The sequence below is a fragment of the Lathyrus oleraceus genome, chromosome 4 (genome assembly GCF_024323335.1).
Source record: "Lathyrus oleraceus cultivar Zhongwan6 chromosome 4, CAAS_Psat_ZW6_1.0, whole genome shotgun sequence".
Classification (NCBI taxonomy): Eukaryota; Viridiplantae; Streptophyta; class Magnoliopsida; order Fabales; family Fabaceae; genus Lathyrus; species Lathyrus oleraceus.
The window spans coordinates 663,962-678,380 of record NC_066582.1 but is presented as its reverse complement, the minus strand read 5'-3'; the positions used below and the strand labels follow the sequence as shown (position 1 = coordinate 678,380).

The 14,419-nt window shown below is 39.5% G+C and overlaps 1 pseudogene; it reads right to left on the bottom strand.

The window, feature by feature from the left end:
• Positions 1–8,370: 8,370 nt before the first annotated feature.
• On the bottom strand, positions 8,371–8,470 carry LOC127077145 (uncharacterized; annotated as a pseudogene).
• Positions 8,471–14,419: the final 5,949 nt, after the last annotated feature.

Sequence of the window (14,419 nt, the reverse complement as noted above, 5' to 3'; positions counted from 1 at the left end):
ATAGTAGATTTCCTTTCTTGGGTTGGAAGCTCCTAGACGTATGTGTTGTCTGCACTAAAGTAGGTTAATAATTCTTGGTGTTCATTTATTGCTTTATGATTTATCATCTTGTTTATCTTATTTGTCAATTGTGTTTTAAGATGTTGAACACATTGGCTTAAGCATCTGATCCAACATTTGTTCACTTAAGAGCATAATTTCACGTACTATAATACCTATAATCCTGAGTGGAGAGATCATCCCAATTTTTTTATAAAAAATAATTCTCCCTAATTTATAATGAATCCTAGTCCTTCTGGTTTCCAGGGACATATAGGTGACAACACCCCTTTGAAGTCCAATATGGAAGTAATGATGGAAAATTTCATCATATGTCAGACTAAACAGAATAATGAATTCAAAACTCATAATATGCGTATAAGTGAAGTTATGAATAAACTAGTATCCAAAGTAGACTCCATAGTTACCCACACTAAGATGCTGGAGACTTAAATTTATCAATTTGCTCAACAACAAAAATTCCATCATATGTCTCTTTTGGAACCTTTCAAGGGTAAACCGAGCCTTAACCCTAAAGGGCAAATAAATGTTGTAACAACCATAAGTGGTAACAATTTGAGGGTCCTGGTGAGAAAAGTAAGGAAGAAAAAGAGAACCAACATCACTTGAGAAGGTGGTTGTTGAATAGGAAGATAGGGAGGAACCGTATGTTGTTCCTCATTCCTATAAGGCACTTATCCCATTTTTGCAAAGGCTTACAAAGGCAAAAGTAGCAACCCAATTTAAAACATTTCTGGAATAACTGAAAAAGCTCCACATCAATGTTTGTTTCACAGAGGCTCTATCACAGATGTCTTCCTATGTTAAGTTTATGAAATAAATCATGCCTAACATGCGAAAATTAAAGGATTATGAGATTGTAGCGTTGACTACTGATAGAAGTGTAACACCCCGATAAAATATGATAATTATTTAAATTAAGTTAATAGTATATTTATTAATTTAATTAAATAATTGGATTATTATTGGGATTATTATTATTGGATTATAATTATTATTATTGGAATAAAAGTTGGAATTAGAAAAGGTCCCATTTGGTAAAAAGAGGTTTTCACGTGAAAACAGAGAAACGACTCAAAAGTGGAAAAGGGCAAAAGAGCAAGAGAACAAGGGTTGAAGAAAGGAAAAGCTTGAGGGTCAAAGAATCAATTGTCGGATTAACTCAGGTAAGGGGGGTTTATCATCGCTTAATGGGTATTATGGGATAATATGTAATGGGTAGTGATAAACCATTGATTTGACTCTGATTAGAATGATGTATGCTGAAATTTGTGAAATATTGGATGAACGAAATATGGGTTATAATTGGAGAAATTCGTAAGAATTAGATGGAATAATGTTAGAATTTGTGAAATTGAATAGGGTATGATTCGTGTTAGATGATATGAACGAACACTGTGTAAAATTGGACTGTGGGAGGCTGGATCTGAGAAATCACGTAGCAGAGAAAACCCATAGCAGATCTGGAAATGTTGTTTCTGGTCATACGCGTATGGCACTAGGCAATACGCGTATGAGATGGCCTGGTAGGGAGGAAATAGGCGCTGATACGCGCCATACGCGTGCATTACGCGTATTCTGTGAGTGGTACGCGTATGGGGGGAGTCCATACGCGTATGGATGAGGAAGATGATGTTTTGAACGTGGTTTGGTCTCTGTTGGTACGCGTATGAGGATGTGGTACGCGTAGCATACGCGTATGACGCTAGGCAATACGCGTATGGGATTGGCTGAGAAAGGAGCCATACGCGTATGGGACTAGGCAATACACGTATGGGCAGAATTGTGATTTTTCTGTGCCGTTGTTGTGCAGTTTTTGGTTGTTCAGCTGAGTAATGTAATTTAGCTGATGTATGATATAGTAGGGATCGTTTCCCGTTGTTTGGAGCAGTGTAGGTATTAGTAGAGTGTGCTAATACTGTGATTATTAATTGGCATGACATGATATGATTTTTGTGATAATATGTTGATGATGTACGATGGTATGCATAATGTTGTGAATGTATCTATCATGTATGAAATTATGAATGGACTGTTTATGGCTTAGAGTGTGAGCATATGTCCATTGTGGATGATTGTTGATGTTTGCATGACTAAGTGATTTAGCTTGCATATTGTGGCCTTTATGGTGGTAGCTAATTCCCATGGTGAGGAATTAGTGAGTGAGTATTGTGGATTGTTGTTGATGTTTGCATGCTAGGTGATTAGCGTGCATATCATGGCCCTTGGGGTGGTAGCTAATTCCCATGGTGAGGAATTAGTGAGTGAGTCACTAGGTCTCAAATGAGTGGGACTAGTGAGCTTGGTAGCCGTATCTGGATTTGATCGGTGAGGTTGAACTATATGTTCACGAATAGTCGGTACCGCATGCATGGAGTCTCATTGCATAATGTATGTATGGCGTATAATATGAATGGATGTATTCCAATATTATACGTGTTGTTTTGTGTTGGTGTTGAGTATGATTATGATTATGAGTTGATGTTGCCGTTGTTGAATGTGTAATTTGATTAGGGTGATGATATGTGTTAAATTACTTAGCATTACATGATATTCTATAATGCTTATTATATCGATTGAGGAACTCATCCTTACAACTATGTTTCAGGTAACGAGCAGTGATTGAGTAGAAGCTAGTCCTTGGAGTCTAGTGTAGTTCCTTAGTGGGTCATACTCTGGTAGATGTAACATCGGGATGGGATGTTTTACTATGTTTTCATTTGGTTGTTGAACAACTTTACATGTAATGTGTTACATGGTTTGAATGTTGTTAGTTTTTATCCGCTGCGTATTATGCAAATGTTTTATTTTGATTAAATAAATGAGCATGACAGAATATTTTGGAAAATGGTGTGAAGTGTCAAGTGTGACACCCTTGAATTGCATATTTACTCTGATTTATGTTTTGTTATTTTAATTAATTGTTGGGGTATTTTAGAAGGGTGTTACATTAGTGGTATCAGAGCATAGTCGGTCGAGTCGAGTCGTAATTATTCTGTTTCCCCTGTACGGGATAGGTGTTGTGTAACCCTATCAGTACTTATTGTTTTAGCTTGTTGGGTTTTCAGAATAGAGATGGCTGGAAGAGGTAGAGACGATGCTGCGATTGCTGAGGCTCTGGGTATGCTAGCTGGAGTACTTGGAGGAAATCCGAATGTTGTGGGAATGGGAGCTGCTCGTCAACTGAGTGAGTTCCAGAAGAACAATCCTCCAATGTTCAAGGGAGCATACGATCCAGATGGTGCTCAGAAGTGGTTGAAGGATATCGAGAGGATCTTCCGAGTGACTGAGTGTGCCGATAACCAGAAGGTCAGGTTCGGTACGCATATGCTGTCAGAGGAAGCAGATGATTGGTGGGTTGCTACCCGCACTGAGTTGGAAGCTGCTGGGAATGCTGAGATCACTTGGGCGGTGTTCAGAGAGAGATTCCTGAGGAAGTACTTCCCAGAGGATGTCAGAGGAAAGAAAGAGATAGAGTTCTTGGAATTGAAGCAGGGCAAGCGGTCTGTTACTGAGTATGCTGCTAAGTTCACAGAGCTGTCGAAGTATTACACTCCCTATAACGAGGCTACTGGGGAATTTTCAAAATGTGTGAAGTTTGAGAACGGGTTGCGTCCCGAGATTAAGCAGGCTATTGGGTATCAGCGGATTAGAGTGTTTTCTGACTTGGTCGACTGTTGCAGAATTTTTGAACAGGATACCAAGGCCAGAGCGGAGAGCTATCAGCAGAGGGTTGATAGGAAAGGCAAGAATCAGAATGATCGTGGAAAACCGTATGCAGTTGGCAAGGGTTTCCAGAGACAGAGTGGGATGAGGAGACCTAGTGGGGGAGACTCTAGTGCCCCTGCTAAGTGTTACAGATGTGGTCAGGCTGGACATCGTATCCATGAGTGTACCAGTAATGAGAAGAAGTGTTTCAAGTGTGGAAAAGGTGGTCACTTGGCTGCAGAGTGCCGGTTGAAGACTGTGACTTGCTTCAACTGTGGAGAGGTGGGTCATATCAGTCCACAGTGTCCTAAGCCGAAGAAAGAGAATCAGTCGGGAGGCAAGGTTTTTGCTTTATCAGGTTCTGAGACTTCTGCAGATGATCGTTTGATCCGAGGTACGTGTTATATTAATGGCTTTCCTTTTGTAGCTATTATTGACACAGGTGCGACTCATTCCTTTATATCTTTGGATTGTGCTGTGAAACTTAATTTAGAGATATCTGAGATGCATGGTAGTATGGTGATTGATACTCCTGCGAAGGGTTCAGTGACTACTACTTCAGTTTGTTTAAATTGTCCTTTGAGTATTTTTGGTAGAGACTTTGGGGTGGACCTCGTGTGTCTTCCACTAGTGCAGATTGATGTTATCCTGGGTATGAACTGGTTGGTGTTTAACCGAGTTTATATCAACTGTTTTGATAAGACTGTGATTTTTCCTGAGATTGAGGAAGGAAAGAGTTTGTTTCTATCAGCAAGGCAGGTGAATGAGGCAGTAGCAGATGGGGCAGAGTTGTTTATGCTGTTAGCGACTTTGGAGGCTAAAGATAAACTGGTGATTTGCGATCTAGCCGTGGTGTGTGATTTTCCTGATGTGTTTCCTGAAGAAGTGAATGAATTACCGCCAGAGCGTGAAGTTGAGTTCTCGATTGATTTGGTACCTGGTACTAGGCCGATATCGATGGCTCCGTACCGTATGTCTGCTGTTGAGTTAACTGAATTAAAGAGTCAGCTGGAAGATCTGTTGGATAAGAAATTTATTCGTCCGAGTGTGTCACCGTGGGGTGCACCAGTGTTATTGGTTAAGAAGAAAGAAGGTACTATGAGGTTGTGTGTGGACTACAGGCAACTGAATAAAGTGACGATCAAGAATCGGTATCCTTTGCCGAGGATTGATGATTTGATGGATCAGTTGGTTGGTGCGAGTGTGTTCAGCAAAATAGATTTGAGATCGGGATATCATCAGATACGTGTGAAAACTGAGGATGTTCAGAAGACTGCTTTCAGAACAAGGTATGGACATTATGAGTATTCTGTAATGCCTTTTGGTGTGACTAATGCGCCTGGGGTATTTATGGAGTATATGAATAGGATTTTCCATCCGTACCTAGACAAGTTTGTTGTGGTGTTTATTGACGATATTTTGGTGTATTCGAATTCTAAAGAAGAGCATGCTGAGCATTTGAGAGTGGTTTTAGGAGTTCTACGAGAAAAGAAGTTATTTGCTAAACTGTCTAAGTGTGAATTTTGGTTAGAAGAGGTTAGTTTTCTTGGTCATGTGATTTCAAGAGGTGGTGTTGCTGTTGATTCTTCTAAGATAGAAGCGGTATCTAAGTGGGAAGCTCCGAAGTCAGTTTCTGAGATAAGGAGTTTTCTTGGACTTGCAGGTTATTATAGGAAATTCATTGAGGGATTTTCTAAGTTGGCGTTACCGTTGACAATGTTGACTAGAAAGGGGCAAGCGTTTGTTTGGGACTCAGAATGTGAAAAAGGTTTCCAAGAGTTAAAGAGAAGGTTAACTACTGCTCCTATTTTGATATTACCAAGTCCGTCGGAACCATTTGAGGTTTACTGTGATGCTTCATTGTTGGGTTTGGGTGGTGTTTTGATGCAGAATAAGCAGGTTGTAGCTTATGCTTCGAGACAATTGAAGGTTCATGAGAGGAACTATCCGACACATGATTTAGAGTTGGCAGCTGTGGTGTTTGTTCTGAAGTTATGGAGGCATTACTTGTACGGGTCAAGATTTGAGGTTTTCAGTGACCATAAAAGTTTAAAGTATTTGTTTGATCAGAAAGAGCTGAATATGAGACAGAGGAGATGGTTAGAGTTTCTGAAGGATTATGACTTTGGTTTGAATTACCATCCGGGTAAAGCAAACGTAGTGGCTGATGCATTGAGTCGGAAATTGATAACACGAAATTATATCACATTTTAAGACTTAATTTAATTAGATTATATTATCATTTACTTTAATTTATTCCATTTTATCAGATATTATGCAGTATTTCTCTTCTATTTATATCAGGTACCCATTTTGAAGCAAAAGTGAAAAAGGGAAGAAAAGGAGAGAAAAGGAACCAAAAGCCAAAGCCCAGCCCAAAGCGCACAAGTCATCAACGCTGTGCCTGTGACGGACGTCACAGGGTGCGTGACGAGCGTCACGCAAAACAGACTTGTGACGGACGTCACACATAGCGTGACGAGCGTCACACAACTCCACTACCTTTTTGGCGCAAGTATCGCCCTCAGAAAGACTTGAAGAATAACGTTAAGGAGTTGGTCTCCTATATGCACGCCGTGGATATAGCCACGCTGAAGAATGGGAGAAACGGAATGCAGTTACCAAGGCTATTATAAATAGCCATCTCACAAACCAAAAGAGGGGAGGTTTTTGCACGCTCAGTTTTGCGAAAGCTCTGCCAAATTTACTTTTCACGCCTTTGCCTATTTTTTTCTTCCTTTCCAGCATCGTTCACTTTATTTATTTTATTTTGCAAGCTTTATTTTCTTTTTCCCTTGCAATTTATTTTCCCCCGTTCTTAGCTTTTAGATATTTTTCGCGTAGTAGTTTCTACACCGGAAACTACTGTGCAACTTTATATCGGATTTAACCTTACGTTATATTCGAGTTTTTTTATTTCCTTGATTTAATTTACTGTTTAATTGAAGAATCGAAGAACAAATCCTACCGGCTTGTGGAGGAGTGTTCAAGACCTTTGTATTACGCATTCAGGTTCTTTAATCGTTATTTAATTTTTAATGTTTTATTCTATTGTTCATTTACATTGCATGCCTGGAATGAGTCTGTTTATGCATGATATAGATTCTTATTTATTTAGCATGTCTGGCTAATTTGCCTAGGTATCGGTATGTAAAGTAAGCAGAAAAAGGGGTCAAGACTAAGTAGGTCTATTCAAACTTAAAATTAGAATCAATCTTTTTATGGTCTTAACTTACAGGTTTAATAACAAGATTTTTTACAAAAGTAAAAGACATAAAGAAGTTGAAACCAACAGAGCGAGAGTTTGAGGTTTTAACTGGACAGTGTAAGTTAGTCATTAAGTCTATCTCAGGGCGAAAGCAAGTTTTAGAATTAATTAAATTCTGACTTTTTTCCAAAAAGTATTTTTAAAGATTGAATGTGAGGACGAGAGTTAAGCATTTGGATTTAATTGTATAACCTAAGTCAACAGAGCGAAAGTTTGAGATAAGGGTGTTTAAAACGGTCAGTATTTTCTTAAAAAGAGTTTCTGCAACTTTATTGTTTTCAAAATATGGTTTTTGACTTAATTATAAGTGACAGCAACATTAATATAAAATCATGGTTTATTCAACAGAGCGAGAGTTTGAGATAAAACCTTTAACCAATAAAGTTAATCGAAACGATTTATTTTAAAACCGAGAGACCGACAAGGAATTGATTCCCTAGTTTTGACGAACTACATACCGATATCCGTTTTATTGATATTTAATCTAGATATTAGTTTAGCTCTTAGTTTTTCCCCAAACAATCAAACATTTTCACCTTAGATTTACGTAGTAACTTTAGATAACGGTATATCGATTCATAAGTCCCTGTGGGATCGATATCTTTTAAAACTACGCGATAGAACTGTGCACTTGCAGTTTGTATCCCATTCTCGACTCACACAGTCGAGCGATCAAGTTTTTGGCGCCGTTGCCGGGGACTTTTATTCAATCGATATCGTAACTCTTCCGTTACGCTGTAGAGACTAAGGTTTCTTTTTCCTTCTATTCTTTCTTTCGTTGATTTGTATGCCACGCACTCGCTCTCAAGGCGAACCGCTCTATTTACGAATCAACGATATCGAACTATATCTCCGAGTCTTACTACGAATTCGGGAATATCGTGCTGAAAACAATCTCCCTCCTATAGAACTTCCTGATATCAAAAACATTTTTCCTTCTTTAACCGAGATGGCAGAACCAGCTCGTGCTCTTAGAGATTACGCCGCTCCATCGCAAGATGAACCGCATTCAAGTATTGCTCCGCCCGCAATCGAAGCAAACAACTTTGAACTTAAACCTTCGTTGTTGCAGGCTGTGCAACAGAACCAATTCTCTGGAAATCTTACCGAAGATCCAAACCTTCATTTATCCGTATTTGTTCAATACGCTGACACTGTTAAAGCTAATGGTGTCACTTCAGAGGCAATTCGACTTCGTCTTTTTCCTTTCTCATTAAGAGATAGCGCTAGAAGATGGCTTCAATCTCTCCCTTCCAACTCAGTCACCACCTGGAACGAGTTGAAGAAAGTTTTTCTTGCCCGATATTTTCCGCCAAGCAAAACAGCTATGTTAAGAGCCCAGATAAACGGATTTAAACAGAAAGACAACGAGTCTCTTTTCGAAGCATGGGAAAGATACAAAGACATGATGAGACTTTGCCCACACCATGGTTTGGAAGACTGGTTAGTAATTCACACATTTTATAATGGTCTCTTATACAATACAAGGTTAACAATAGACGCCGCTGCAGGTGGTGCACTAATGAACAAACCTTATGCTGATGCTTACCAGCTTATCGAGAGCATGGCCCAAAACCACTATCAGTGGGGAACCGAACGAACAACAGTGGAAAAACCTCAACCGAAAACTGGCATGTACGAGATAAGTAACCTTGATCACGTTAATGCAAAAGTGGATGCTTTGGTCCAGAAGATTGAAAGTTTAAACGTATCACCTCCAACCGCCGTGGTTGCTATAACTCAGAATTGCGAGGTCTGTGGAATCCAAGGCCACACTCCTGCGGAATGTCAACTCTTGACTGGAATCCAAACAGAGCAAGTAAACTATGCTCAAGGAAGCCCCTATTCGAATACCTATAACCCAAATTGGAAGAACCATCCAAACTTTTCATATAAGAGTAATAATGCTTTATACGCACCTGGACAGTCTCCGAATCAAACCCCATCTATACCTCCGGGATATCAGAAACCAAATCCTAACAATAATACCCCTAGAAAATCCAACTTGGAAATCATGATGGAAAACTTTATAGCTTCCCAACAACAAACCAATAAAGATTTCTTAAACCAGAACATACACACTGGCGAACAACTTAAACAACTAGCAAGCAAAGTAGATGCCTTGGCTACCCATAACAAAATGTTAGAAACACAAATATCTCAAGTAGCTCAACAACAAGCACCTACTGCTGCACCAACTGGTACATTCCCTGGACAGCCCCAACCTAATCCGAGAAGCCAAGCTCATGCAATTATATTAAGAAGTGGCACGGAAGTAGAAGGACCGTCTGATCCAAGGATAGAAAACCAAAACCCTGAGAAATCTACTGAGGAAAGTGAACCTAAGGAAAAGGAAGAGAGTAATAAGGAAACCCTAGAAAAGAAGGAACCTTATGTACCTCCACCACCTTACAAACCACCTATACCTTACCCTCAAAGGCTTGTTAAAACCAAAGATGTAGGCCAATTTAGAAAATTTGTCGATCTCCTTAAGCAATTAAACGTTACAATTCCATTTACCGAAGCTATTACGCAGATGCCCTCATATGCTAAATTCTTAAAAGAAATTCTTTCTAATAAAAGGAAACTTGAGGATAGCGAAACCGTTACACTCCCTGCCGAATGTAGCGCTATAATCCAAAACATGCCCCCTAAACTCAAGGATCCAGGTAGCTTCTCTATACCCTGTCACATAGGAAAATTTGTCATCGACAAAGCCTTATGCGATTTAGGAGCCGGAATTAGCGTTATGCCTTTATCCATATGTAAGAGACTGGAAATGGGAGAATTAAGACCGACCAAAATGTCTGTACAACTAGCGGATCGTTCCATCAAATATCCTGTAGGAATCCTTGAAAACGTTCCCGTACGCATCGGTCAGTTTTACATTCCCACTGACTTCACAATTATGGACATTAGAGAAGATGATACTACACCTATTATACTAGGAAGACCATTCTTAGCAACTGCCGGTGCAATCATAGACGTAAAACGAGGAAGACTCACCTTCGAAGTAGGTGAAGAGAAAATTGAATTCATTCTTTCCCAATTCTTGAAAGCACCTGCAATAGAAGATACATGTTACTTCATGGATATCATCGATGAATGCATAAAAGAAGCAAAGTCAGGAGAAGACAAATCATCAGACTATCTTTTAGAAGACAAATCTAAACAATGCTTAGCAATAACACCAGATCCTACGCAGAGTCTTAACAAACCAACCCCTGATTTGAAAACACTTCCCAAAAATCTGAGATATGAATTCCTAGACGTAGAACTTGAACGACCTGTGATAGTCAATGCAGATCTAGGAAGACTCGAAACAGAAAAACTCCTACATATCTTAAGAAAATATCCAACCGCACTAGGATACCACATAACCGATCTTAAAGGAATAAGCCCTTCTATTTGTATGCATCGCATCATGTTAGAAGAAGACGGTAAAACCTCTAGGGAACACCAGAGAAGACTAAATCCGATCCTAAGCGAGGTAGTAAAGAAAGAAATAACCAAGTTATTGGAAGCAGGTATTATATATCCTATATCTGATAGCAAATGGGTCAGTCCTGTACACGTTGTACCAAAGAAAGGAGGCATAACCGTTATTGAAAACGAAAAAGGAGAAACTATAACTAAACGAATCGAATCGGGATGGAGAATGTGCATTGATTATAGGAAACTAAACAAAGCAACCCGAAAAGATCATTTCCCTTTACCATTCATTGACCAAATGTTAGAACGATTAGCTAAACATTCACATTTCTGTTATTTAGACGGTTATTCAGGCTTCTTTCAAATACCAATTCACCCTGATGACCAAGAAAAGACAACATTCACATGCCCTTTTGGTACCTTCGCGTATAGACGGATGCCGTTTGGTCTGTGTAATGCCCCTGCAACTTTTCAAAGATGCATGATGGCGATTTTCGCCGACTTTCTCGAAAACATCATGGAAGTATTCATGGATGACTTTTCTGTATACGGACAAAGTTTCGAAGAATGCCTTGAAAACCTGGAAAGAGTTCTTGAACGATGTGTAAAAGTAAACTTAGTACTTAATTGGGAAAAGTGCCACTTTATGGTACAAGAAGGAATTGTTTTAGGACACATCATCTCGAACAGAGGAATTGAAGTGGACAAAGCCAAAATAGAGGTAATCGAAAATCTTCAACCCCCAAGAACCGTGAGAGAAGTACGAAGCTTTTTAGGACACGCCGGTTTTTACCGACGATTCATCAAAGACTTCTCTAAGATAACTAAACCCTTAACCGGACTATTAATGAAAGATGCTGAATTCATATTCGACGACAACTGTTTAAAAGCATTTCAAACTCTTAAACAAGCATTGATCTCCGCACCCATTATGCAGACACCAGACTGGAATGAACCATTCGAGATAATGTGCGATGCCAGTGATTATGCTGTAGGTGCTGTTTTAGGACAAAGAAAGGATAAAAAGCTTCATGTTATATATTACGCTAGCAGAACCCTGGATGAAGCACAGATGAATTATGCCACATCCGAGAAAGAACTCCTAGCAGTAGTATTTGCGCTAGATAAATTTCGTTCTTACTTGGTAGGAGCCAAAATAATAGTTTACACCGATCACGCTGCTATCAGGTACCTTCTAACAAAAAAGATGCTAAACCTAGACTCCTAAGATGGATCTTGTTACTACAAGAATTCGACTTAGAAATCAAGGACAAGAAAGGAACTGAGAACGTAGTAGCAGACCACCTCTCTAGACTTGAGAACCTTGAACCAGAAAGAACATCCATTAATGATGATTTCTCGTATGACAAACTCATAGCTACTTTGGAAGAGAACAACTCCGACATGCAAGTAGAAACCACCTTAGCTATATCTGTCATACCATGGTACGCTGATCTAGTCAATTATTTAGCTGCCGGAATAGTTCCACCTACTTTATCTTACCAGCAGAAGAAACGATTCTTCCACGACATAAAACACTATTACTGGGATGATCCCTTACTTTTCAAAAGAGGCCCCGATGGTATTTTCCGTCGATGTGTACCCGAAGAAGAGGTAGAAAATATAATCCAACACTGTCACTCTGCGCCTTATGGTGGACACACAAGTACATCCAAGACCTGCTCTAAAATCCTACAAGCTGGCTTTTATTGGCCAACTATATGGAAGGACGTACATGCGGCTATTAAGGAGTGTGACAGATGTCAACGCACGGGAAACATATCTAGACGTGACGAGATGCCACAAAAAGGTATTTTGGAAGTAGAGATTTTCGACGTGTGGGGAATAGACTTCATGGGACCATTTCCATCCTCCTTCGGTAACAAATACATACTCGTGGCGGTTGACTACGTATCAAAGTGGATCGAAGCTATAGCTTCCCCAACTAATGACACCCGAGTAGTTACTAGACTCTTCAAAAATATTATATTTCCGAGATTTGGCATCCCAAGGATAGTAGTCAGTGATGGTGGATCGCACTTTATATCCAAGGTACTCGAAAAACTACTACTTAAATATGGAGTGAGACATAGGATAGCAACACCTTACCACCCTCAAACCAGTGGACAAGTGGAAGTATCTAACAGAGAAATCAAGCACATACTAGAAAAAACGGTCGCCACTTCAAGGAAAGATTGGTCATTGAAATTACCAGAAGCTTTATGGGCATACCGAACTGCTTATAAAACTCCCATAGGGACGACCCCATTTAAGCTCATTTATGGAAAATCCTGTCACCTCCCGGTAGAATTAGAACATAAAGCCTATTGGGCTATTAGAAATTTAAATCTGAATTACAAAGCCGCCGGTGAAAAGAGAATCCTTGACATAAACGAATTAGAGGAACTCAGAAGAGACGCCTATGAAAATGCCAAAATCTATAAAGAAAGAACAAAACAATGGCATGACAAGCGTATATCAAGGAAAATCTTCAAGCAAGGCGACGCAGTACTTTTATTTAACTCCAGACTAAAATTATTCCCGGGAAAACTACGATCCAGATGGTCAGGACCTTTTCATATCACTAAAATCTTTCCCAGTGGAGCGGTAGAAATAAAAGGACAATCTACAGAACCGTTCACCGTAAACGGGCAACGTCTGAAACATTATCACTATGCGGAAACCAACGAGGATTCGCAAATTCTACACTTAGACGAAACGCCCCCAGGACTCATAGACAATATTTAACAATTTCTTTGTCGAGCTTGCGACATTTAAACAAAGCGCTTAGTGGGAGACAACCCACAAATTACTCTGTTATTTTATTATTATCATTTCTCTATTTTTCTCTTAATTATTCTTTTAATTTCTATTTAGTATTCATTATTGATTTATTCAAAAAGAAAAAAAAATATATCTATATATAATAATAATAATTCCTTTCTTCTTTCGGCATTTGGCCAAATCCTGACTTAAACTCATGTTTTCTTTTCTCTAATTAACACTAACCAGATGGGACATTTTGACCGTATGGGTATCAAGTTCAGAGGAATGGCTCAGAAACGAAGGTTTGAAGAACTAGCCACTAGAGAGATGCTACCTAGTTTATATGCTGATGATTGGGCTATGACTGCCCTTGGACTGAGACAGAGTGTCCTGTTTTTGCTGAATCAGATAGGATGGGAGACCTCCCCTATCCTGAGACATTTCACCACCTACCGGAGACTCACGCTAGAATTCCTTAGTTCATTAGTCTATCTACCTAGCCATGGAAAAGGAATTACCAGAGGTTTTATCCAGTTCAGAATGTTCAATATGGAATACCAATTTAATATTAGAGACTTCACCAACCTTTTGGGTTTTCCTACCTCCTTTGATACATTCACTATAAGCCAGGAAGAACTTTTTGAATATAGAGAGCTGGAACACTTTTGGGGTAAGCTGACTGGAAATGATGAGCCCGAAGAACATGAGTTTCTCTCTGGAAACATACATAACCCGGCTTTTCGCTATTTCCATAAGATCCTGACCCACACGTTATTTGGGAAAAAGCCAAATAGTACTTCAGTTTCACGTGATGAACTCTTCATCATATTTTGTGCTTCCCAGAACCGTCCAGTAAACGGTGCTACTTTTATGTTAGCTAATTTGGACCACCTTATCCAGGATGAGAGAGCACCCATTAGAATAGGCGGCCTGATAACTATGATAGGTAATGCTATTGGATTACGTCAGCCTATGCTTGACCTGAACCCTTTTTGTGGCATTACCACTATGAGTATACCTTTCCTCTTCAACACTATGTTTATAGCAAACATAGGGTCTGATGAGTTTGAGCTTGTTATTGATAACCAGGTTCTCTGCCTATTCACCCTGCCCGATCCTAGGACTAGTGTTCATAACCAAAGGAACTGGCTCTATAACCTGAATGAAACCCCAACTCCTGATGGA